Below are 23853 nucleotides of genomic sequence, written 5' to 3' on the forward strand. Positions count from 1 at the left end.
CACAGACTCATTCTGTGAATTAACCTTCTGGGGGTCTGGCACGACGACTCCTATGTCCCCTTGGAAAACATTCTCTTTTCCAAATTCAAAATTGGTTCCATTTGCAATAGCAGCGGGGTCAAAAGCTAGCCATTCTCTTAACTCATCTTCAGGAAATCTATTATCCACGTGATTACACATATGTTCAATGAATTGAATAATAGGCGCAATATTGACATCAGAGTTTATAGATGCAAGCAGATCTTTCACTTTGTCATTCAAATTACTTTACTTTATTGTCGCCAAACAATTGATACTAGAGCGTACAATCATACAGCAATATTTGATTTGATATTCCAGTAAATGTTACGGCCAAAGTACTGTGACTGCTGCTTGATAAGTTCTGCTTTTGCATAGTATTCAAACAGCTTTTCTGAAGGAATTTGCAAAGAGATGCCAGATCTTCTAAAAGATCGTTAAGGACAGTTAATGCTACTCGATATTGTGGATTGGTCAATATCTTGAGGCAGCAGTTGCTGATTGGGTCATTACATTCATTTGCTTGCTCTTCTGCAATACTGGATCAAAACTTCTTCATTCCTCATTAAAGCAGTAATGGCAAAATTTCTTAACAGCCATCTTACTTCATTGAGTGTTCTAAATGACACATTGACGTTAGTTAATTCTTCTAGCTTTCCTTTTTAACGAATGACCTGTTGAACATTGTATACACTTGTCATAGCAATGTTTTTATATCCTGGATAATTGATACTATTTTTCTGATTATTAACATAATTTAAAAATGATATTAACATTATAATAAAAGAAAATTCCAGCTGCATGGCAACAATTGCTATGCATGCGGGAGTGTTTCAGAACTGCACAGTTCAGGAAACAATGGTTTGTTTGCATGATTTTTAAAAAATGCATGGCAAGAGAGACTGGGTAATGGGCTAAGTGAAGCAAAGGATCATTTTGAAGATGGAATTGGGTGAATCAGAGTTGCTATCGAAGCATTATGCATGTTAGTACAAATGGAAAAATAGCACTAAATCTAATGACTTTGACCTGCTTTGGAACAGTGTAGAGACTGAATAAAGTTAAGAGATGTGTAATTGGAAGTTTTAGGCTAAGCTTGCAGTCTGAATGGAGATATTAATTTAATCTGTGTTCTGTTTCACTACTCTTAAGAGTACATCATTTCCAGCAGCCAGTGTAGTATATTAATTTACTATTGCAATAGCCATTTCTTTTAAAAGTCTTTTGAGGACCTAGCTAGAGATGAGCGAGGCAATAAAGGCAGTGATTATGGACTATGTTGAGTGAACTGGGAGCAGGGATAGATGCAATGAAGGAATAGGTAACAGCAATTGTACGGAGGGTGAAGCGAGGGGAGCAAAGTGATTGGAAGTGGACTAGGCAAAAGGAGCAAATAGACAACGCAGTAGCGCAAGAACCAGTTGAGAGGCGGTGTGAAGCCAGAGAGAACTGCATGGGGGGTTTCTTCTTCCTGCCATTCATTACTTCAAGCGCAGAGGTGGTGGCAGCAGAGTAGAGTGCCAGCGGATGTGAAAGGAATGCACCAAGGTGCCACTAAAGTGCCCCCAAAACGGTGATGGGTGGGCGGGGGGGGGGGGGTATGGAGAGCTCAAGTGAACCTGCAAAGAATACAGTAAGATGCCTCTAAAGTGGATCTGAATAGGTGACGGCAGGAGGGAGCTTTAGCAGCTCTGAAAGGGTGGTGGTCTAGCAGACCGTTCAGCGCAGGGGTTCCAAACTTGGGGTCCATGGTCCCCTTGCTTAATGGTATTGGTCTATGGCATAAAAAAGGTGTAGAGTGAAACAGGATGATTAGAAATTGACAGGGAAAAAGAAAAAAAAAAGATATGATGGGCCAAAGAACCTCTTCCTGTGCTGTACCGTTCAATGTGTCCTGGAGAGAATGTTGAACTGGAAGGGGAGTTGAAGCTATGTGACGAGAGCAAGAGCTGCTATGTTTGAGACTTCACAACTAGATTTCAGTTATTAAAGTTGGAATGCTTGTGTATTTCATTTTTTAACTTCAGATTTCCAGAATCCCGGAAACTTGAGACATTTGATGGTTTTTCCATTGCTGGAGATCATTAGCCGCCTGATGTAGTGCAACTCTGCACTTCTCAGTGGGGTTCAAATTGAGTCCCTCAGGGCAAATGGTCATCTGCACTGACAGAGTGGCTTTGTCAGATTGACAGGCCCTGGCATCAGCTGTCGCTGAATGTTGCCAAGTATTCATGACATTAAAGTCACTTTTAATAGTAATGTTGGATTTAATTTTACATGTAAATTAAGTCAAAATGTTTTGATTCCTTCCCAGCAGCTGATATCCAACATTCAGCTTAATGGGACCAGTATTCTTGCAGCAAAAGCCTTGCTTAGTCAACAACTCCCCTTGCCTGAGAGATGGGGATTCTGCAGAATTTGGGCATTTGTTTTTGAGCAATAACTATCGCAGTTAATCTTCTAGAAATGAGTGACTATTCCGCTCTTATCGAAATAATTGTGTTCTGAAGCACTAACTTGTAAAAGGAGTCAGCATTCAAAGAAAAATAGAGGATCACTCGGATGTGATTGCTGTTGATCGGTGAATTTTGAAAGATTGCTCGGCTCCTAATTTGGAGCGGTATCAACTTTTAGCGAAAGAGAAAACTGCCTGAAGAGAGTCAATCAGAGCCACTTTGCATGAGTGTTTCTCCAGCGATATGTTAAATTATCTGTGCTTGTAGTTTAAGGGATATAAGTTTTTTTTCCACATAAAATGAATGCCACAATTAAATTGGATTGAGAATGTAAAGAAGTGATCTTTAAATGATCTTGTTCTAAGACCATTGTTAAATGGGAAGCTGACAAATGTTACGGAAAGACTTCAACGCCTTCCTTATTGACTCCTGAAAGTCTGAGCAAGATACAAAATTAACAGTAGTGGCGTTGTCAGTTTTCTGTCAGATTAGTATTTTAGTTTGATGCCACAGCGGGTTAATGATTATAGTCGGTTCACCTTTATGCCGCTCGTGGGTGCAGGTTCAAAATTGCTTGACTTCGGCCGCATTGTGGAGCTCCATCAGGTGGTGTGTTTGAGAACTGCAAAGCGCTTACCGAATTTGGCTGCATATGTGACTGCAGATACAGTACTGGAATCTGGAGCAACAAATCATCTGCTGGAGGGACTCACTGGGCTGCGCAGCATGTGTGGGAGGAGAATGTAATTGTCCATGTTTTAGATTGAAACCCAGTATCAGTTCCTGATGCAGGGGTTTGACCTGAAGTATTGGCACATCCGATCTCCTTGCAGATGCTGTTCAAGATTCAAGATTGTTTAATGTCATTTCCAATACACAAGTGTAAAGGAGAATGAAGTAATTGTTACTCAGATCTGATGCAACACAACAAAAAACTAAGATAAAGAACACAATAATAAAAACTCAAATATAGCTTGTATACATCGATTGGATGTCTATAAAGTGACGCTAGGCACAGGGGAGTCTGCATGTACGGTGACTGACAGGAAGTGATAAAGTAGCGGCGGTGGTGGGTGTGGATGGCAGGGTTAGTGGAGGTGTTGATCGGCCTTGCTGCTTGCTGAAAGTAACTGTTTTTGAGTCTGGCGTAGATGCTACGTAGCCTCCTCCCTGATGGGAGTGGGACAAACAGTCCATGAGCATGATGTTGCTGACCTTTTTCTGACACCATTTTGTGTACATGTCCTTGATGGCAGCTAGGCTGGTGCTGGCATTGCATTGGTTGGTTAGTTTTGACGACCCATTGTAGATCCACCTTGTCTGCTGCAGTACAGTTTTTGTGCTCTGCAGTGTTGCAGCATGTCAGGATGCTCTCTGCTGCACATCTGTAGAATGACATGAATACAGATGTGCAGTCTGCCCCTCTACAGCCTTCTCAGAAAGCAGGGGTGTTGGTGAGCTAGCCTGATTGTGTAGCATGTGTTCTGGGAACACGAGAGCTTTTGTAAGATGGGCACTCCCAGGATTTTGAAACTGCTCGCAGTTTCCACTGCTGTGCTGCCAACGTAAAGAGGGGTGAGTGTAGTGCGAGTTTTCCTGGAGTCGATAACCATCTCCTTTGTCGACATTGAGGAGTAGTCTATCTGGTTGGCACCACTTCCTCTCTATAGGCCATACCATGATCACAGCCAGGCTGAGGACAATGGGGAGGGGAGGAAGGAACATTTGTGTATCCTGACTACATGAATTCTACTCGTTAGGAAGTCCCACACACAGCTGCACAGTGGTGTACTAAACTGAGGAGTAAGACTTTGCTCACCAAGGTCTGTGGGACAATAGTATCGAATGCTGAACTGAAATCCAGCATTCTGACATCTGTCCTTGCTTTTGAGCTGTGTCAGGACCAGGTGCATGACAGATACTATGGCATCTGTCATAGAGCGGTTCTGTTGGTAAGCGTATTGGTCAGAGTCCAATGTGGCTGGAATGGAGTTTTTGTTATGGCATTACCAGCTGTTCAAAGCACTTCATGATGATTGGCATCCATGCCACTGGGCAGTAGTCTTTTAGTTCTGAAGGTGCAGATTTTTTTTTGGTACAGGGATGATGGTGGCTGACTTGAAGAATGCGGGGACAACAACCTGGATGAGTAAAGTATCAAAGATGTCCATGAAGACGTCAGTGCTTTGGTTTGCACACTTCCTGAGGACTCGGCCAGGGATGTTTTGTGGCCCAGTAGCCTTATGGAGTTTGACTCTGCAGAGTCTTAGTGCCTGTTGCTGTTACAGGCACTTGGGAAGGGGTATCTTTCATGGCCGGCATTGTGTGCCTCAAGGCCTGCATAAAAGTTGTTTAGAGCACCAGGGAGGGAGGCGTCACTGGTACAGTCAATGCTGTTTTCCCTTGCAAAGTCAGCAAAGCCTTTGATGCCCAGCCATATATGCTAGGGTGCTTTATGGAACAGGTGTTCCTGAAATTCTTTTCGTGCGTAGGCAGTCTTTTGCCACTTGATGCCCAAGGTGTGGTTTCTTCTGGCTGCTTTAAAAGCTGTTCTGTCTCCAGACTTCTGTATCCCAGGATTCTAATAGGGAGCACACCTCTGCCAAGGCTTCTCAATTGGGCTATGAGATGACAGTTCTTGAGGTACCAATGACCTCTACACACTTATTGATGTAGCCAGTGATAGATGTGGCAGCCTCTGTGAAATGTGCCAGTTAGTCCATTCAAAACAGTCCTGAAGCTGTGAGATTGCCTCATTAGGCCATGCAGTGATTTTTAACGGTGGGTAGTATGCTGGGATCAACATTGTGGAGATGTGGTCAGAGAGGCAAAGATACCCGTGTGGGCTTGTTTTGTAAGTACCACATCTGTTTGTATAGACATGATCCAGTCTGTTTGTTCCCCTAGTGCCCATGGTGACATCTTAGTGGAATTTAGGTGAAATGTCGTGTTGGTTAATATGATTGAATTCTCCTGCAATTATGCTGAGATAGCCCAGATGCTTGTTTAGAGAGAGCTGATGATACTGTAAAGCTTTCCCAGTGTGTAATGAGCACAACAGTAAACTCTCAGCAGGTAATCTGGCTGGCATTTAATTGTAAGATGTTCAATTGCCCTAGAACTGTGACTGCTAACTACAGATGAGATTGTGCACCAACCTTTGTTAATGTACACACAGATTCCACCTCCCCTGGATTTCCCTGTGGGATTTCAAGCCTTTGAGTTCCTCCAACAGATGGTTTGTTGCTCCATTTGGATAATAGAATTGTCAATTGTAGACTTGGCAGTTGATTTGTTAGAATTATTGTACTGTTGAATGTGCAAATGGATTGATTGAACAAATGTCAAATTAGAAGATCATCAACAATGTCTATGTCTGACTGGCTATTCCTTGAAAAATTGTTTAAGATCTAATCCAACTTGGTTCAACTATTGACACACAGTGCAGTTATGAACAGAAGCCGTGATGGCCAACTAATGGTTTCAATTCTTGTTGCTCTCTCATGAGTTGGTTGATACTTTTTTAAGCCCAGTCTTCCAGATTCAACATTTCAGATGACAACCATGGCCTCCAGGTTGTTTTTGTCAGAATGCAGATGTTGTTAGCTCTCATTTTGATACTTTGAGCTGTTTCTAATGATTTACCTTTTGTTCAGTCATTAAAGACTGTCTTTTTCCCATTCCTATTGTAATTTACCATTGAGCACATCTCCATGAAACTTTGTCATAGAAAAGCAGCATCCATCAAAGATCCTCACCACCCAGGCCATGTTCTTTTTTTTTTCCACTGCTGCCATCAGGTAGAAAGTACAGGTGCCTCAAGACTCGCATCATCGGGATCAAAAACTCCTCAACCATCAAGCTCTTGAACAAAAGAGGATAACTACACTCATACACGAGGAATTCTGCAGATGCTGGAAATTCAAGCTACACACATCAAAGCTGCTGGTGAACGCAGCAGGCCAGGCAGCATCTCTAGGAAGAGGTACGGTCGACGTTTCGGGCCGAGACCCTTCGTCAGGACTTAGCCATAACTACACTCATACTATTTCTGGTGTTCTCGCAACCGATGATCTCACTTTGAGGACACTTTATCTTGTTATTCCATACTCTTGTTATTTATTATTATTTATTCATATTTGCATTTGCACAGTTTGTTGTCTTCCATGTCTTGCTCTTTCATTTATCCTGTTTGCAGTTATTCTTCTATAGATTTGCTGAGTACGCCCGTAGGAAGAAGAATCTCTGTGTTGTAAGTGGTGACGTGTATGTACTCTGAAAATAAATTTTACTTTGATCTACTTGAAATTTGGTTTAATACATCTGCCTCTTTCTCTCAGAGACGATCCATTTTAACTTTCCTCTCGTTCCACTGACAGTGGTTCAATACATGGCTAAAATGGATACATCTTAAATTGCCTTCATTTATTTTGAAACAAAAGTAATGTTCAAATTGTTATCTCCATAGAAATTGCTCAATATATTTGTGATATATGACATCAGCACAGAAGTAAACAGGAGTAGAAGTGGACTAATTGGCCATTTAATGATGCTCAACCAATATTTAAGTCTGTGTGTGTGTGTGTATTCAGTAATCCCACTTCTACAGTTCTCTGGAGCAGAGAATTCCAAATGTTCATGACCCGTTAGAACAATTTACTCTATATTTCTAATTTAAATGAGCATACTCTTCTTGTGAATCCATGCTCTACAGTCCTAGTTACCCCAACAGCAAATAACACCCACCCAGGTAACTTTCTGGTAAATATGTGTTTCAATAAGATTACACTTCCTGTAAACGCCAACGAATATTGGACTGACCTCTTCAGAAGTTAGCACATTCTTTGTAGAAATATTGTCCGTTCATGAAGGTGCAATTTATTTGTATTAAGAAGGGAAGTGAAGGTTGAATTCCTTTAGTGATCATTGTTGAATGACTATTGCTGGAAGGTGATGGGTTTAATGTTAGATGAGATGTTCAACAGTGGAATATCCTGCTGGTAAATTGTCAATTATTGTCGTGTGTACTGAGGTATAGTGAAGACCTTTGATTTGCATGCTGTCCGTACTGATGGTGTTGACTACCGTTAACTGATCTAGATTAGGCAATTCACGACAGAACTCTTAATTAATCAAAGTTTGCACCTTATTATCTGCACAAATATTGCGTAACTATGTTGAACCTGGGCCAACAACTTAAATCATGAATTGTACTGTTCACTCTGTACAAATACTCACTCAAGCCCCTTCTCCAATTTATAATATTGACCTGGGAAACTCCCATTGGCCAAATGGTTGACCCTCCTTCTTCCAGCCCCTGGCATAGGGGTCTTCTTCGTGATAGCTAGTCTCTGAAGTTCTCGCCACTCTGCATTCAAAGATTTTCATTCTTATATCTTCCTTATTAGTTCAAATATGTTTTGATCACATTGGCTGCGGCCTATTTGGCTGACACGTGTCAGCTTCCCATTGGCTCTGACACAAGCCAGCGTCATTTTATTGTTGCAAACACGAGAAAATCTGCAGATGCTGGAATTTCAAGCAACACACATAAAAGTTGCTGGTGAACGCAGCAGGCCAGGCAGCATCATAGGCGGGAGGAGAAGATGGCGGCGCGACACAGCGCGAGTAGCCTCTCAGGTGAATTGATATCGTATTTGTTAAATAGGGGCCGTGCACAATTCTGATTTGGTGGAGACAGCCGTGAGAAGCACGGAGGAACTTCTGGGGAAACTTCTGAAATGCCCAGTTTGCTGCCGCTGCTACTGTGCGATCGAGAATCTCCAGAGAGAAGGCCCCAAATACTTGGCTTTGCCTGCTGCTGGCAGCTGGGACTGGAGTCGAAGCGCTCGGCAGAGCTGGTGCTCGGTGTTGGAGGGCTGGTCGGAGACTCGAAGTTTTCGGGTGACTCAGAGTCAGACTGTGGTCGGGCATGGCAGGGAGGGTTTTCTTCCTTCTCCTGTCTGCGTGAGATGTGGGACTTTCGAGAGACTTTGAATTCTTTTACTGTGCCATGGACTGTTCTTCATCAAGTTATGGTATTGTTGCACTGTTGTAACTATATGTTATAATTATGTGGTTTTTGTCAGTTTTTCAGTCTTAGTCTGTTGTGTTTCTGTGATATCACACCGGAGGAATATTGTATCATTTCTCAATGCATATTACTAAATGACAATAAAAGAGGACTGCGTGTCCTCATAATCTAATCTCTAGGAAGAGGTACAGTCGACGTTTTGGGCCAAGACCCTTCATCAGGACTAACTCAAAGAAGAGCTAGTAAGAGATTTGAAAGGGGGAGGGGAGATCCAAAATGATGGGAGAAGACAGGAGGTGGAGGGATGGAGCCAAGAGCTGGACAGTTGATTGGCAAAAGGGATATGAGAGGATTATGGAACAGGAGGCCTAGGGAGAAAGAAACGGGGGAGGGGGGAAGCCCAGAGGATGGGCAAGGGGGTATAGTGAAAGGGGCAGAGGGAGAAAAAGGAAAGAGAGAAAAAGAATGTGTGTGTATATAAATAAATAACGGATGGGGTATGAGGGGAAGGTGGGCCATTAGCAGAAGTTTGAGAAGTCAATGTTCATGCCATCAGGATGGAGGCTACCCAGACGGAATATAAGGTGTTATTCCTCCAACCTGAGTGTGGCTTCATTTTTACAGTAGAGGAAGCCGTGGATAGACATGTCAGAATGGGAATGGAACGTGGAATTAAAATGCATGGCCACTGGGAGATCCTACTTTCTCTGGCGGACAGAGCGATCTCCCTCCTGGCATTCACCAGCAACTTTTATGAGTCATTTTATTGTGCTTTTTGCAAGTGACAACTTGTAATTAGTACCTCTTTGTTCTGAATCAGAGCAGACTAGCCAGTTAGTAGACTCAACTTACTCGGATCAGACATGGACTCCACTATTCATAAACCTCTGTCACACCAAAGAACACCTCACAAAAAAACTTTTTGTTGGAAATGATCTCTTGTTCAGCAGGTTATCAGCGGTATCATTGTGTCCACTTTATAGCACTTTGATAGAGCTATTTCTGAGCAAAACCAGCTCACAAAATGGAGGTTACAGAGTAGTTTCACAAAATGGCAGCCTCCATTCCTTCAACCACATAGCAAGAACAAAGACAATTGGTCTGTCTACTTCCACTGTCCTTGACTCATTCAATTTAGATGTTTTCTTCCATATTTTAATCCTTTCATGGCCAACAATACTTTCATCGCATCAGTACATCAAAGTAATAGGTTTAAAAAAATAACAGAATGCAGAATATAGTGTTATTGTCACAGGAAAAAGTGCAGTTCGGGCAGACAATAAGGTGTAAGGCCATGACAAGATAGACAGTGAGGTCAAGAGACCATCTTAATGCACAAGAGATCCTTTCAAAAGTCAGTCTAATAACAAGGTGATGTTGAGCTTGATGGTACAGTAATTGCTTCAAGCTTTTGTATCTTCTACTCGATGGGAGAAGAGAAAATATCCAGGATGGGCAGGCTCTGTGATTATGCTGGCTGCTTTTTTTTTTTGAGACAGTGAGAAGTGTTGAAAGAGACCATGGAGGGAGGCTCCTTTCCCTGATGTACTGAGCTGTGTCTACAATTCTCTGCAGCTCTTAGCAGTCATGGCCTGGATAGTTACCACACCAAGGTGTTAATGCATCCAGATGAGATGTTTTTCCTATCTTGTATCAATTAAAAATTGGTGAGGGTCAATGGGGACATTGCAGATTTCTTCAGCCGTTTTAGGAAGTAGAGATGATGGTGCAATTTCTTGCCCGTGGCATTGACATCCTTGGTCCAGGAGAGTGAATTTGGTGAACTTGAAGGTCTCAACCTTCTTCACTTTGACACCACTGATGTAATTGGAACACTTGCACGGTACCATTTCCTAAAGCCACTGACCAGCTGTTTTGTTTTGCTGATAGTTGAAAGAAAGATTGTTATGACGTCATTTTGTTAGGCTCTCCTTACTGTACTCCAACTCGTTGTTATTTGAGATTCTGCTCAGTATAGTGGTGTCTTCTGTCAACATGCAGATGGGATTACATCAGAATCTCTCAATGCAATCAAGAGTGTTTAGGGGATAGAGCTGGGGTCTGAGGATGCAACCTTGAGGATAATGGTGGTGGAGGTGTTACTGATTGTGGTCCGTTGGTCGGGAAGTCAAGCATCCAGCTGAAGGGGACATGTTGAGTCTGGAGATGAGTTTACTGGGAATTATGGTATTGAAGACAGTTGAATTTAATGAACAATAGCCATAGGTGTCTTTACCGGAGGGCCCGGGGGATGGCATCCAATGTGGACCTGTTTCAGCAGAAGGCCAAATGCAGCAGGACAAGGTTGCCTTGGAGGCTGGAATTGATGGGTGCCATGACCAGCGTCTCAAATCATTTACTGATGGTGGACTTCAGAGCCCCTGGGCAGTAGTCATTAAGGCACACTGTCTTGTTTTACTTTGGTACCAGGATAGTAGTGGTTTTCCTAGAATAAGTGGGAAGCTTACATTGAGGTAGGGAGAAGTTAAAGATGTTTGCAATTAACACCTCCAGCTGAACTGCGCAAGATCTAAAGACATAGCCAAGGACACTCTCCTGGCTAGATGGTTTCCATGGGTTCACTCTCCGGAAGGCTGATATCTCATCTGAAGTGGTGATTGTGGGTGCAGGTGCATTGGAGGATGCTGGAGTGGGTGGTGACATTTCAATCCCCTTCTGTTTAAAAAAGCACAGAGTTTGCTAAGCTGATTGGAAAGGGATGTGCTCTTGTTAACTATGCTGCCTGACTTCATTATGTAGCCTATTATATCATGTAAGCCCTGCTGCAACTGGACGCTGCTCTGGGTCTCTATTTTGGCATCCCTGATCGCTTTTTGAAGGGTCGTATCTTAATAATGTTGCCTTTGACCATGATGTACTTGAGGTGATTTGTGAATTCCATACACCATGATCAATTAGGCTTTAAACTCAGTTGAATTCGTACCCATGGCTTGGGTCCTTGCTTTGCAGACTCGATGACAGCCTTAATAGAATCCTTAAAAATAGAGGAGTTTATTGAAGAGAATAATTGATTCTTCATGGTTTACATTTACTCCTCTGATTGTATGTATTGGCTGCAAAAGAAATAAGCAAACTTAGGTTTCAATTAGCAGAAATGACAAATAATATTTGCCATGACAATATTTGGCTAAACTGGGTATTTTATTTTCTAGTCCTGTAACTGAACATGGTTCTAATGACAGATAATAACTGTTCATTCAAAGCTATTCGTTGTCACCTGTGTTTGTGATAAATGGAGTCTTCCTCCCTCTCAAGCTATTAAGAGGTGTATTCCACTCCTGGTCGATGAACACTTGTGATCAATCAGCAACAAGTGTGGAAAGTTTGCACTTTTAAAGAGTCATTATTATTGAGCAAAATGTATCGTTGCTAAATGCATTGCCAGGGATTTTATTAGTGTTGTTTTAAAATTAAAACACACTAAAAAGATGAAGCAAAGGATTTTATTTCGTTTAAAAATGTTTTAACTTTTAAAAAATATGCAATTCTTCTCACCAGCTTGAGTGCCTCAGCTTGCACATAAGTCATGTCATGTTATGCAAGATATTGCTTGTTGATTTGTAATTTGGAAGAGAATTTTTAAAGTGACTACATTTTCCCAAATACTTGTAGGTGAAGGCATGGTTCCAGTTATTTTCTTCTTTACTGGATTTTGGCAAATCCAGCATTTAACACCATCCCTAATTGCCACCAAGAAGGTATTGTGAACCTTTCTTTAATACCCTGACGTTCTTGCAATAAAGTTTCTCCCCCAGTGAATCATATTATAAACATAGCAAATCAGTACATTGAGAGTCTGCAGGGAAGTATTCTAATTTGTCTTTGCACAATACTGCCACAGCGAAATAACAAATTTCATTCACAGCTTCATCGCGTCCTGATAAAGCCCGAAGCATCGACTTTTTGTCTCCCTAGGTGCTGCCTGACCTGCTGAGTTCCTCCAGCATCTTGAGTGTGTTACTCTGAATTTCCAGCATCTGCAACACCTCTTCTATTTAACAAATTTCATGCCATTTTGGGTAAGTGAGATCTGCAGGTGGTGCCATTGCCACGTGCTTGTTGCCTTGTCCTTCCGAGTGTCCGGAAAGCATGAAATAAAAGAACAAATGCTGAAATTTCTCAGCAAGTAAAATGTTAACTTGTTTTCCCACAGATGTTGCCTGACCACTTGAGTGCTTTTAGCAATTGCATCTGCAGATTGCTTAATTTTCATTGGCCCTCGGACAGTAACTTGTATGCAAGTTGTAGATGATACATAGTCATAGTCATACTTTATTGATCCTGGGAGAAATTGGTTTTCGTTACAGTTGCACCATAAATAATTAAATAGTAATATGTGAATTATGCCAGGCAGTAAGTCCAGGACCAGCCTATTGGTTCAGGGTGTCTGACCCTCCAAGGGAGGAGTTGTAAAGTTTGATGGCCACAGGCAGGAATGACTTCCTATGACGCTCTGTGTTGCATCTCGGTGGAATGAGCCTCTGGCTGAATGTACTCCTGTGCCCACCCAGTACATTATGTAGTGGATGGGAGACATTGTCCAAGATGGCATGCAACTTAGACAGCATCCTCTTTTCAGACACCACTGTCAGAGAGTCCAGTTCCATCCCCACAACATCACTGGCCTTACGAATGAGTTTGTTGATTCTGTTGGTGTCTGCTACCCTCAGCCTGCTGCCCCAGCACACAACAGCAAACATGATAGCACTGGCCACCACAGACTCGTAGAACATCGTCCGACAGATGTTAAAGGACCTCAGTCTCCTCAGGAAATAGAGCACTTACAGGGAGTGAATAACTACAGTGAGGCCAATAATATAGGATTTGCCTGGAGTTCAAGTGTTGTTGGAGTTGCATTCATCCAGGCATGTGAAGAGTATTCCCTGCCCTCTAACTTGTCCTCTACATTGTTGAAAGACCTTTCAGTATAGCTATGAGCTATCAGCCACTCACCACAGGACAGCAAAATTCTGCCCTTCAAGAAGCTGTGCATTTTACTGGCTGGTCAGTTTAAGTTTCAGGTCAATAGTACTCCCAAAAAGGCTGAAGGTGCAAAACTTGTCCATGGTAATGCCCGCTGGTTTAACACTTGTTAGAGTTGATAATTACCTGCCACTTCACACACAAAAGCCTATGCGCTCTTTATTAGTCAATGCCTAAATGTTGCCCAGGTCTTCATGTGTACGTAGACTTTTTCTGAGGAACTGCAAATGGATCTGAGCACAACCATTAATATGCAAATGTCCCCACTTCTAATCTTCCTATGGAGGAACAACAGGCCAGGAATCTGAAGGTAGTGTTTGAAGACACAGAATTGTAAACATGAGAAAGTCTGCAAATGTTGGAAGTCCAAAGAGCAACACAAAATGCTGGAGGAAATCGGCAGGTCAGGCAGCATCGCTCGAAATAAATAAACAGTCGATCTTTTGGACCGAGACCTTTCTGCAGGATTGAAAGTGAATTGCTGGGATATACAGTAAGCACTCCAGCAATAACAGCCACCTTCCATTGTAGTAGATGTGATTCCAGTCAACGGAGAGCTTTCCCTGGAAGTGAATTTTACTCAGGTTCCTTGATGTCATTCTCTGAGAAGTTGCATTGGGTTTAAAGGTGAACCCCCCCCCCCCCCGGAATCCAACATTCATTTTGCCTGGGTCTGAGTGGTGCTGATTGATGCCAACCTGCTTGTTTTGAAATAGGCATTAACAAATTAAGTGTCAAGTGAGAGTACAATTGACAGCACTGTCAATATCACTGCAGATTGGATTTATCCTTCTCTCTTTCAGAGTGACTGTCTTGGATGTTTCTCGTGAGATTGGAAGACCCTGTTGGACATTGATAATGTAAAATACTATGTCTATTTCCCTTATTTATTGGAGAGACAGATGACGGGGGAGCTGTGTGGCCTCGATCACAGTGAAGACTTGGCCTCAAGCCGCGGTCTTGTCTGTTGCAGCAATCCAGGAGAGGAGGCGCCAGAGGTTGCTTGGTTGAAGGCTGTCCCCTCTTGTCAGTGCTGCTCTCCAGTGTTCAGTCAGCGGAATGACAAGTTGGACTGCGTGCATTTATCTGCAGACTACTGAGAATTGTTCTTGCCAATAACACCCCTGCGGCATCAATTTACAGGATTTTTAAATTTACATATATTTTACCGCTATCTTATGAGCCTTGTGCTGTGTATGATTGTTGGTACTGTGTTTTGCAATTTAACTCTGGAGAAATGCTGTTTTCTTTTTCAGCTGTATTCATGTATGGCTGAATGACAATTAAACTTGAACTTGGATGATTCTGAACCAGAACAAATTTGTTTGGAGCTGGCATGAGTGATGGCTAGTTCTACAATTTATTTCTGTACTGTATTTTCAAATCAATCTGTTGTAATATGGATGGATGCATATAAATTGTGATGTTTCATAGAGTTAGTGAGTTTGGGATGTGCCTCTGCAATATCTGAAATGAGAAACAGTTCTTTCTATGGACTGCTAAGTCAGCAAACGTGGTTCCACAGTGGTGATGACAGGATGCCAGTCAAGAGGATAGCTTTGTCCTGAATATTATTGTGCTTGAGTTATACTTATCCAGATTAGTAACGAGCAATTTGCTACTCCTAATTTGTGCTGGTGGAAAATGGTTAGAATGTTGGTGGATGTTGCTGAAGCATGTTCTCTGATCTCCTGCTGCTAATGTAATGTTGTTGCTAATGACCTCAAATTTCAGGTCAGAGGTAGCCCTTGGGATGTTAATGGAGTTCATGGTAATCATAATGCTACTGCATGCGGAGGATGGTTAGTTGTATTTTGTTGACGATCATTGCCTGGTTCTATAGGTCAAGCCAGAGGTTTTATTTAATTCTGTCTGCGCACAGCTAACACTATTTTCTGTTGAGCTGCAAATAAATTTGAATACAGGGTATTGTACATTATTCAGCAGTATGTTATCTCATTATAAGGTCAGAAGTGAAATTTATTGAAGCAGGTGAAGATGCCAGGGTTCAGGATGCTATCCTGAGGAATGCCTAAAGTGATATCCTGGGATCGGGCAATTCATAACAGACGACAACTAGGTTCTTTTGTGCAAGCTATGACCCCCAGCACTGGAGACACAACCTTGAATTTTCCTTTCAATTTTACAGGGCTAACTTGGTGCCTCACTTTATCAAATGCTACCTTGTTGTCGAGTTCAGTGGGTCTCACTTCATCTCTGGAATTCAGTTCCTTGTCCCATTTTCATTCCAAGGTGAGGAAGAGCCAGATAATCACAGGAACACCCCAAATTGGGCATTGCTGGGTGGGTTATTGGTGAGTCAGTGCAACTTTGGAGCACTGGACGGGACTTTCATAGCTCTGCGACTGATTGAGCAGTAATAAGTCCGATTGTATTTGTCGTCTTTGTTGTGAATGAGAAATCCTCGGGCAATTTTCCACATGACCAGGTTGATTCAGTAGTGTAACTAGATTGGAATAACTTGGCTAGATGTTCAGTTAGTTCAGGAATACAAGTCTTTGGTACTCCAGTAAAGATGCATTCAGTGCTGCAAGTCATTTGGTGATTTCATGTGGAATGAATTGAATTGTCAGAAGACTGGCTTCTGTGGTGGGGATCCCAGATGTGTCATATATTTTGTCTAATTAGTAGAGATGTCATTTGTACTTGAGCCAAAAGTGGCAAATTTTTGTCTGTCATATTGAGAGTTGGAAGTAATTTTGCCTGGCTTAAATGGTGCTATAGTATTGCGACATGCCATCCACTGAAATTTGTGAAAGGATAGGTTTTCAAAAGCAAAAGTATCTTATTTGCCTAATACTAGGGGCTACTGTTTTTGTGTCGTATACAGTTAAAACTGATTTCATGACTTTAATAAATATCAGTTTAATTTCAAAGCTAAGGCATGGTTCAGCAGCTACAAATGGGATATTTCCCACAGTGTGTTGCATACTGGGCATTAAAGATGAAAGAAAAATAAAGCTGTGCTTCTTAGAGAGCTGCTGACATTGCTAACAAAAGAATAATAGCCACCATCTCTATATTCATTAGCTGATGGAAAGGATCTGCAGTGTTCACTACTTCTTGGAAGGGTGTCATGCAAGGCCTGTCTGCCATGGTGAGTTTGTTGGTTTCTCCTTCGGTCTTCTATAGCTTCATTGAAGAGCAGTGTGGGGAAACAAAATTCTTGAGGACCGAAGAATGCACCTTCTGTTAATTGCAGAGAAATGGGTTCTGATATGACTATTTGTGTAGTTGTTAACACCCTGTAATCTTCGCAAACAAAGCTTTTTAGCTTTGAGTGAAATCTAGTCAATGGTAAGATGTTGAGAAAATAAGGATTTCTGAATCTGTTAACTTGGATATCATGATTTTGACCAAGTTTAAGAGGTGTGTATTTTTATTTTTATTTTCATGATCATATGAAAACTTTCCGTTAATGATTGGCTGACATTTGGCCTAACTTTCTCTTCAATTTTCTTCAAGTGAAGTTTGTAATTGAGAGTTTTAAAATTTGTTTGTAAATCTCAGAAAACAATTTGACTGAGAAGACAGGATGACACTTGAAGTATGAAGTAACTATTTAATGTGGATAAAAAATGGTGTGATTATTATATTTGGAGTATTTGTACTGTCTCATACCAAATAATTTGAGATAGTGTAAACAATTGTAGCTAATAGGCACCATATTGAAAATGTATAACTACTTGTTAATAAAGAAAATCCCACTTCATACCATTTAGGTATGTTTAAAGTGTACTAGGATTAATTTTGTTGTGAACAATGCTGTACAGGACTAAACAATGGCTGAAACTGTATACACGCTATTTCTGCAAAACATTTGCAAGGTATCCATGAGCCATATTGTTAGGGCATTATCTTAATCTTCTGACTCTTGAACGCTTGACTCTTGATTCACTCTTCCTGGCCCCCGTTGTCCATCTAAGCCTAAGCTCTTGGCGATTTTTCCCATGCTGTTTGTGCAGAGAATCCATTCCAAGTCTTCCCTTCGCTTGCTTTGATTGCCGCCCCTGATTTGTAAATTTGGATGCTGAATTATTTCCGAGATGGGGAGAAGCATACTAAAGATGATGCTTAAAAGGCAGTGTGCAAAGTGTAGCTGCATTTGCATTGGTTCCCTGAGTTTGTAATTGAACAGAGAGTTATAGGTGTTGGTATACAAGCAGCAGAGTTTCGGATGAGTTCCACAGAGATGGCAGGGCAGTCAGATGTTTCTGTTTATTTCTGTGCATTGCTGTCATTTGCAGCTATTTGTAGATTCATTGGCCTCCATAAATCTCATAAAGTTTCAAACTTAGCTGCCCAATTATCTTATCCTAACCTCTTTCTTAACATCACATTTGTTCTGGGATCCAGTTCTGCCAGTCGTCGTCGTAGGTCGCATCTGGAATTTCCAGTTGGCAGACGATTTCCCTCCACGCCGCTCTGACATATTGGGAAATCATGTTCGTGACAAGTTACAGCAGTGGTTTGCCTTTGCATTCTGCTGGGTGAGTTTAAAGAGATCACCACCTCTTGCGGTGGATGACCAGGACGTCCAAGTGCCTTGTCATGCTCTTAGCGCTCCACCAACGCCTGCTGGCCTGCTTCTTGACCGTTGGACCATTGATTAGTCTCTTCTGCTCAATCTGCCATGGCCAGACTTCACACGCTGGGATAGGCAGATCCCCTACCTCACCGTGGGTCAAAGACCCGTCGGCTACTCTCACCTTGCTTAGCCCATCTGCCGAGATGGTTTATTGGGGCATGGCTGCTGCGCGTGTTACAACTACTTGGAGCCAGAGGTGAGAGTTGAGCGCCAGGTGGGGACCAAAGGTGGACGAGCTGTCCTGAAAAGGGCACAGCAGGCCCCCCCACCAGATATGCTACTCCTCCCTGGACGCCCCATACACCCCAGTTTTGCTAGTACCTCAACATAATCGTGTCTAACCAATCTTATAGTTTTTAGGATGAGGCAGTAAATTGGATTAGAGTTTAGCTTGGTGAGAGAAGCCAGAGAGTGGTAGTAAATGGTTACGTCTTGAGCGGGAGGACTGTGATTGGTGGAGTGCAGCAGGGATTGGTGCTAGGACTGTTGTCTGTCATCTATATCAATTACCTGGATGATAATGTTAACTGGATCAGCAAATTTGTGGATGACACCAAGATTAGGGGTGTAGTGGACAGCGAGGAAGACTATCAGAGCTTGCAGCGGGGTCTGGACCAGCTGGAAAAATGGGCTGAAGGTGGCAGATGGAACTTAATGCAGACAAATGCGAGGTGTTGCATTTTTGTAGGACCAACCAGGGTAGGTCTTGCGCAGTGAACGGTATTGCACTGAAATGTGCTGTAGAAGAAAGGGATCTGGGAATAAAGGTCCACAATTCTTTGAAAGTGGTGTCACAGGTAGATAGGGTTGTAACGAAAGCTTTTGGCACATTGGCATTCATAAATTAATGTTTGAGTACAGGAGGTGGGATGTTATGTTGAAGTTTTTCATAAGATGTTGGTGAGGCCAAATTTGGAGTACTGCATGCAGTTTTGTTCAACTACCTACAGGAAAGATATAAATAAGGTTAAAAGAGTGCAGAGAAAATTTATAAGGATGTTGCTGGGACTAGAGGGCTTGAGTTATACAGAAAGATTGAATAAGTTACAACTTTATTCCTTGGAATGTAGAAGGTTGAAGGGAGATTTGATAGAACTATACAAAATTATGAGGGGTATAGATAGGATAAATGCAAGCAGGTGTTTTCCACTAAGGGTGTCATGGTCCGGTCAGTTGACTCCTCATTTCAGTTAATTTCCTTTTCCCTGTGTTCTACCGGGCTCCTTGATTAGGGCATCTGATCCTCATCCAAACCGGCAGCATAAAAACTCCAGCTTATATCTACTCGGTGCTGGACTGTCACACCGCAGCCTGTGCGGCAATGCACGTTCCGGGCTGCTGAAAATGGACTCCTCAGCCAGTGAGGCAATGCATGTTCTGGGCTGCCGAGAGTGGTGGATTCTAAGTGGCTTCAGTGCCTGGGGTTGCTTCGGGAATTCTGTCTCTTGGTGTTTAGCTAAGTGATTGCCGGCCGTTTGCCGCTTCATGTGCTACCCCGTGTCAAGATACGAATTGCCTGTCGTTGTTTGGTTTTGTCGTCTTGTGTCCAGCTGAGGACTGCTGGCCATTTGTCACTTCTCCGAGCCAAGATAAGAATTGTCTGTCGTCGTTTGGTTTTGCGTCTTGTGTCCAGCTGAGTTTTGCAGGCCGTTTGCCGCTGCTCCAAGCCAAGATATGAATTGTCTGTCTTTGTTTTTTGTCGTCCCGTGTCCAAATCCGAGTCTAGGCTCCGTGTCCGAGTCAAGTCCGAGCCCAGGCTCCGCGTCCGAGTCAAGACTGAGCCCAGGTTCCGCGTCCAAGCTTGAGCCGGAGTCCACGCCCAGGCTCCTCCGGTTTGTTGTCCAACGTTTACGTCCATGTAAGCATCTAATCCTCACTCTCCAGCCTTCCTGGCAACTATTAGTAAAATACACTTCTGTTAACGTTACCTCCATGTCTGTGTCCTACACTTGGGTCCACTCCCAAATGGCCCAGTGTAACAAAGGGAGGGTGGAATTGTAGCCAGAGGTCATGGGTTAAGGATTGAAGGGTGAAAAGTTTCAGGGGAACATGAAGGGAAACTTCTTCACTCAGAGGGTCATGAGAGTGTGGAACAAGCTTCCAGTGCAAGTGGTGCATGCAAGCTCAATTTCTAAGTTTGAAAAGTTTGGATAGGTACATGGACAGTAGGGGTATGGTCCTGGTGCAAATCGATGGGGTTAGGCATTTTAAATGGTTCAACACAGACTAGATGGGCTGAAGGGCCTGTTTCTGTGCTGTACTTGCCTGACTTTCTAAATATTTGTTTCTAGGTGTTCAAGTCTCTCTCATCTGAACCATCTGAGCTCTGTAACAGTGCCCAGTTCTTTCATTCATTCCTTCGAGCCTCTCTTGGTGTCACGTTCTCCACCCACTGTCTGCAGGTAAAAGTGATCTGAGCCTTCTGCTCGAGATTCACCCCTAAAGCTGTCTATGCGTCAGACAACTGTGAAACCAGACTGCGCTCGATTTCACCCCCTGGAGAGTCCAGCGTTTCGTCCGTTCAAATTGTGTCTGCCAAGCTTTGTGGCGATCTTTTTCTCTTAGATGCTTAGCGTGCCCAAACCCTGATGAGTCACCAGCAGAAACTCACTCAACAGCGCTCAGGATGAGGAACATGACTGACTTTGCGACTTTATACTGCCAGCATAAAACCTTCATTTCATTATGGGCGAAATCAGCATAGTGTGTGAATCAATTTATGTTGCGCTTTCCTTTAATAATTAAAGTCATACTTGTATTTGGAGACCTCCTCTTCATTTAAATGATGTTTTTCTATGTGTATCGTGACTAGTATTTGAAAGAAATAGATGATTGTTCAATGAATGTTTGAAGGTTACGCTGTTAATAAGCATATGTCAGACCAGTTTTTCATATTTGTACAAAACTGACATGTGTAGTTGTTTTTTAAAATTTTGTGCCATGCATCAAAGGCGCGTATTGATGTGTAGGACGTTCTCCAGCTTTTGTTAAAAGTTCCTTTAGGTTAATCCAGTGGTTAATAGAAATTACGGGGAGAGGCGTGTTCTGCAGAACTGATACTATTTATGTCTGATGACCTAGAAGGAAGTGCACCTTGTGGGAGTAAGATTGCGTAACGAAATTTCATGCGGGAACGAATTGGTAGTTTCAAAGCAAAGTGTTTTTCGGTGGAGGGTGGTTTCTACAACTTCAGCTCGGAGTGACAGGATTTCGTCCGTGTTCTTTGTTGCTTAGCGATCTCTCGGTTTTCTTAGTTTGCAGGGTAGGATTCCTTGTATTCAACTAATTTTCTAAATAGCCGTCTGTTTATCAAGGTTTTGTGAATCTGTGTTGCTTTTGTAATCGTAACGTGCTACTGAAAAGATTTAAATTCCAGTTCTGGGCTTGGTTGCAGTAACTAGCTCTGCTTGCTTTCACAACATTTCCACTGTGAAGGAGTGTGTGCATGCGACGAGTGCCGAGCGACTTTTTCTCATGAGAATTGCAGGTCTCTTAAATCACCTGCAGGCTGAACCGTAAGCAAGCCGAGCCTACAAGATCCATTGTAGTTACGGAAACGTGAGTGTTACATTCGGTCGCTGCGGTGGAATAAATCTGAGATCGAGATCATCGAATTGCCATGTGAGTCTCTATCCTAAATCACACGGCAAGGAAATATAAGGCTGTTGTAAAAATGTAATGTTGAGCTGGAGAATAATATGCATGAATTCTGAGTTCGTTTCATGCAGTCAATACACTTTAAAAAATAAATGTAAGGCAGTAAATGGTGAAAATGTCTGGCGAATTTTGAATTTTTCCGGCTGTTGTAATTTCTCAGACTTGTATTTGGAGAAAGTTTACATCGTTAGCCTATTTAAACACGTTATTTAGACTAAGTATATGCCGTGGAATATGTGTGTTTGAAGCTGCCCTTTTGTGTCACTGTTAAATAAGTGTAGCTGTTGTGATTGACCGACAATGCATTATTAAAGCTCTGCTGCATTCTCTTAAAGTGCTGTGGGTGGAATGCTTATTGTGTCCTTTACTGGGCGCTGAAGTCTAAACCACAGCAGTGTTTCTGCCGTTCCTAATTTCAGCTCTCTAAACTGTTCTGCATACTTAAACAAAAGATTTAAAGGACACTTGATTATTTCTAACTCAAACTGATTTCTTGCTATAAGACTGCATCAAGTGATAAAAAAAATTCACAATTTTTTTTTACTTTTTAAAATTGATACTCTTTACTTGGGTAAATTGACTCATTGTAGAGGTTAATGGATGTAGACCATTCGATCCAACGGATCAACAGCGTTCTTTATATTCTATGAGAGCTTCCACCCATTCCTCCAGCTCATCCAGTCCATTTGTTAGTCTTCAACCCACGAGTTCTTTCAGCATTTAGTTTTTTTTGCTGTTTTTGCTAGTTTCATTTGTTTTGTGTCTTTCATTGTAGTTTTCAGACCTGGAAGCTTATGTTGGCAGGCTTATTGTTGAACTCCTATGACCAAACAAAATCATCAGAAGGGGCCATTCAGCCCATCAGGTTAATGTCAGCTCCCAGGGTAGCAATCCCATTCTTGGATTGCTTTAGCCATTAATCTCTATATAAGGGATAATTTAAGCTAACCAACTAACCTGCTGAAAATTTAGTCATGTGGGAGTAAGCTGGATCACAAGGAAACCAAACGGTTACAGAGCAAATATAAAAAAATTCTACATTGCAAGTTAACTCTGGTCTGTGGATCTTTGAGCCAGAAGTATTGAATGCTGCATCATTCTGCTGTCCACAGACTGGATTTACTGGCCATTTATGTCGGTATTCTTTTAATTAGTTTTTTTTATTTCAAAATATACTTTATTCAAAAATATATACAATAAACCATTCAATAACTTTTCATCCTTTACTGTATTCAACTTTACAATAGTGCTCTCTCACTAAGATAAAACACTGTGATAAATGTGTTCCCTCTAGGCAGGGAATGTTACTTTGGGTTGTTAGAGCTGTAAAAATGCAAAAATACTTGTGGGTGATTGTCAACAACTATCTTTGTTATTCTAGTACTTGCATCTGTATCAGAAGTGTAGGTGATCCCTAAAATACACACTGTTATCAATAGAACGGGTCATATTTTAGTTCTACCCACAAACCAATTTCTGTATCTTTGTCAATTCTTTTTATGGTGATTTGAGGCTTTCCGCATCTCCAAGTGACATTTTTAGACTAATTCCTCTAAAGATGTCAGCCTTCAATATGCCATAAACATCACTGTTGTCTCAAATTTCCATGGCCAGAGAGCTTAGGATCTCATTTATGTAGGATAAGGTAGATTCTTTATGACTTAATCATATGGTGAGACAAATGGACTTAATTAATTCACCAACAATTGTAGGGGTACATAATTTGTCAATTATGACAAAGAATTGCCAGTTTCTTAAGCCAAATCAGTTTGCTTCTATCCTGATGGTCTGCTATTTTAGTGTTTTTGAGATGCTATGTATTCATCCAGTTGTGGTCTTGACTGGAAACTGACTTTGTGAAATTTAACAGAGTGAAAGAATGAAAAGTAATGACTGCTTAGTGGTGGGAAGTCTAGAGGCAAAAATGAATTTCTTTGCTCAGTGTGGTGAAATGCAGTGCATCAGGATAACACGTGGAATGTTTAGTGGCATTAAATCTTTATTCATTTCAGAAGGATTTATCGTGTTTAGGAAATTATTGATGTAGGATGCATTTAGTTCACCCCAAAATTATT

General features: G+C 41.9%; 1 protein-coding gene across 19 annotated transcripts in view; it reads left to right on the forward strand.

The window, feature by feature from the left end:
- The window catches only part of plekha7b (pleckstrin homology domain containing, family A member 7b), a 424118-nt gene that overhangs the window by 142940 nt on the left and 257325 nt on the right, over window positions 1–23853 (forward strand). The window contains exon 1 of one of the 19 annotated variants that reach the window (XM_072272496.1): window positions 21241–21383. The exons of 17 other annotated variants lie outside the window; for them this stretch is intronic. The gene's annotated coding sequence lies outside the window, so the exon portion shown is untranslated. Of the gene's footprint in view, window positions 1–21240; window positions 21384–21443; window positions 21743–23853 lie in introns of those variants that run through there. One more of the 19 variants, XM_072272497.1, reaches the window with a different exon arrangement.

Source organism: Mobula birostris, chromosome 11 (genome assembly GCF_030028105.1).
Source record: "Mobula birostris isolate sMobBir1 chromosome 11, sMobBir1.hap1, whole genome shotgun sequence".
Taxonomy (NCBI): Eukaryota; Metazoa; Chordata; class Chondrichthyes; order Myliobatiformes; family Myliobatidae; genus Mobula; species Mobula birostris.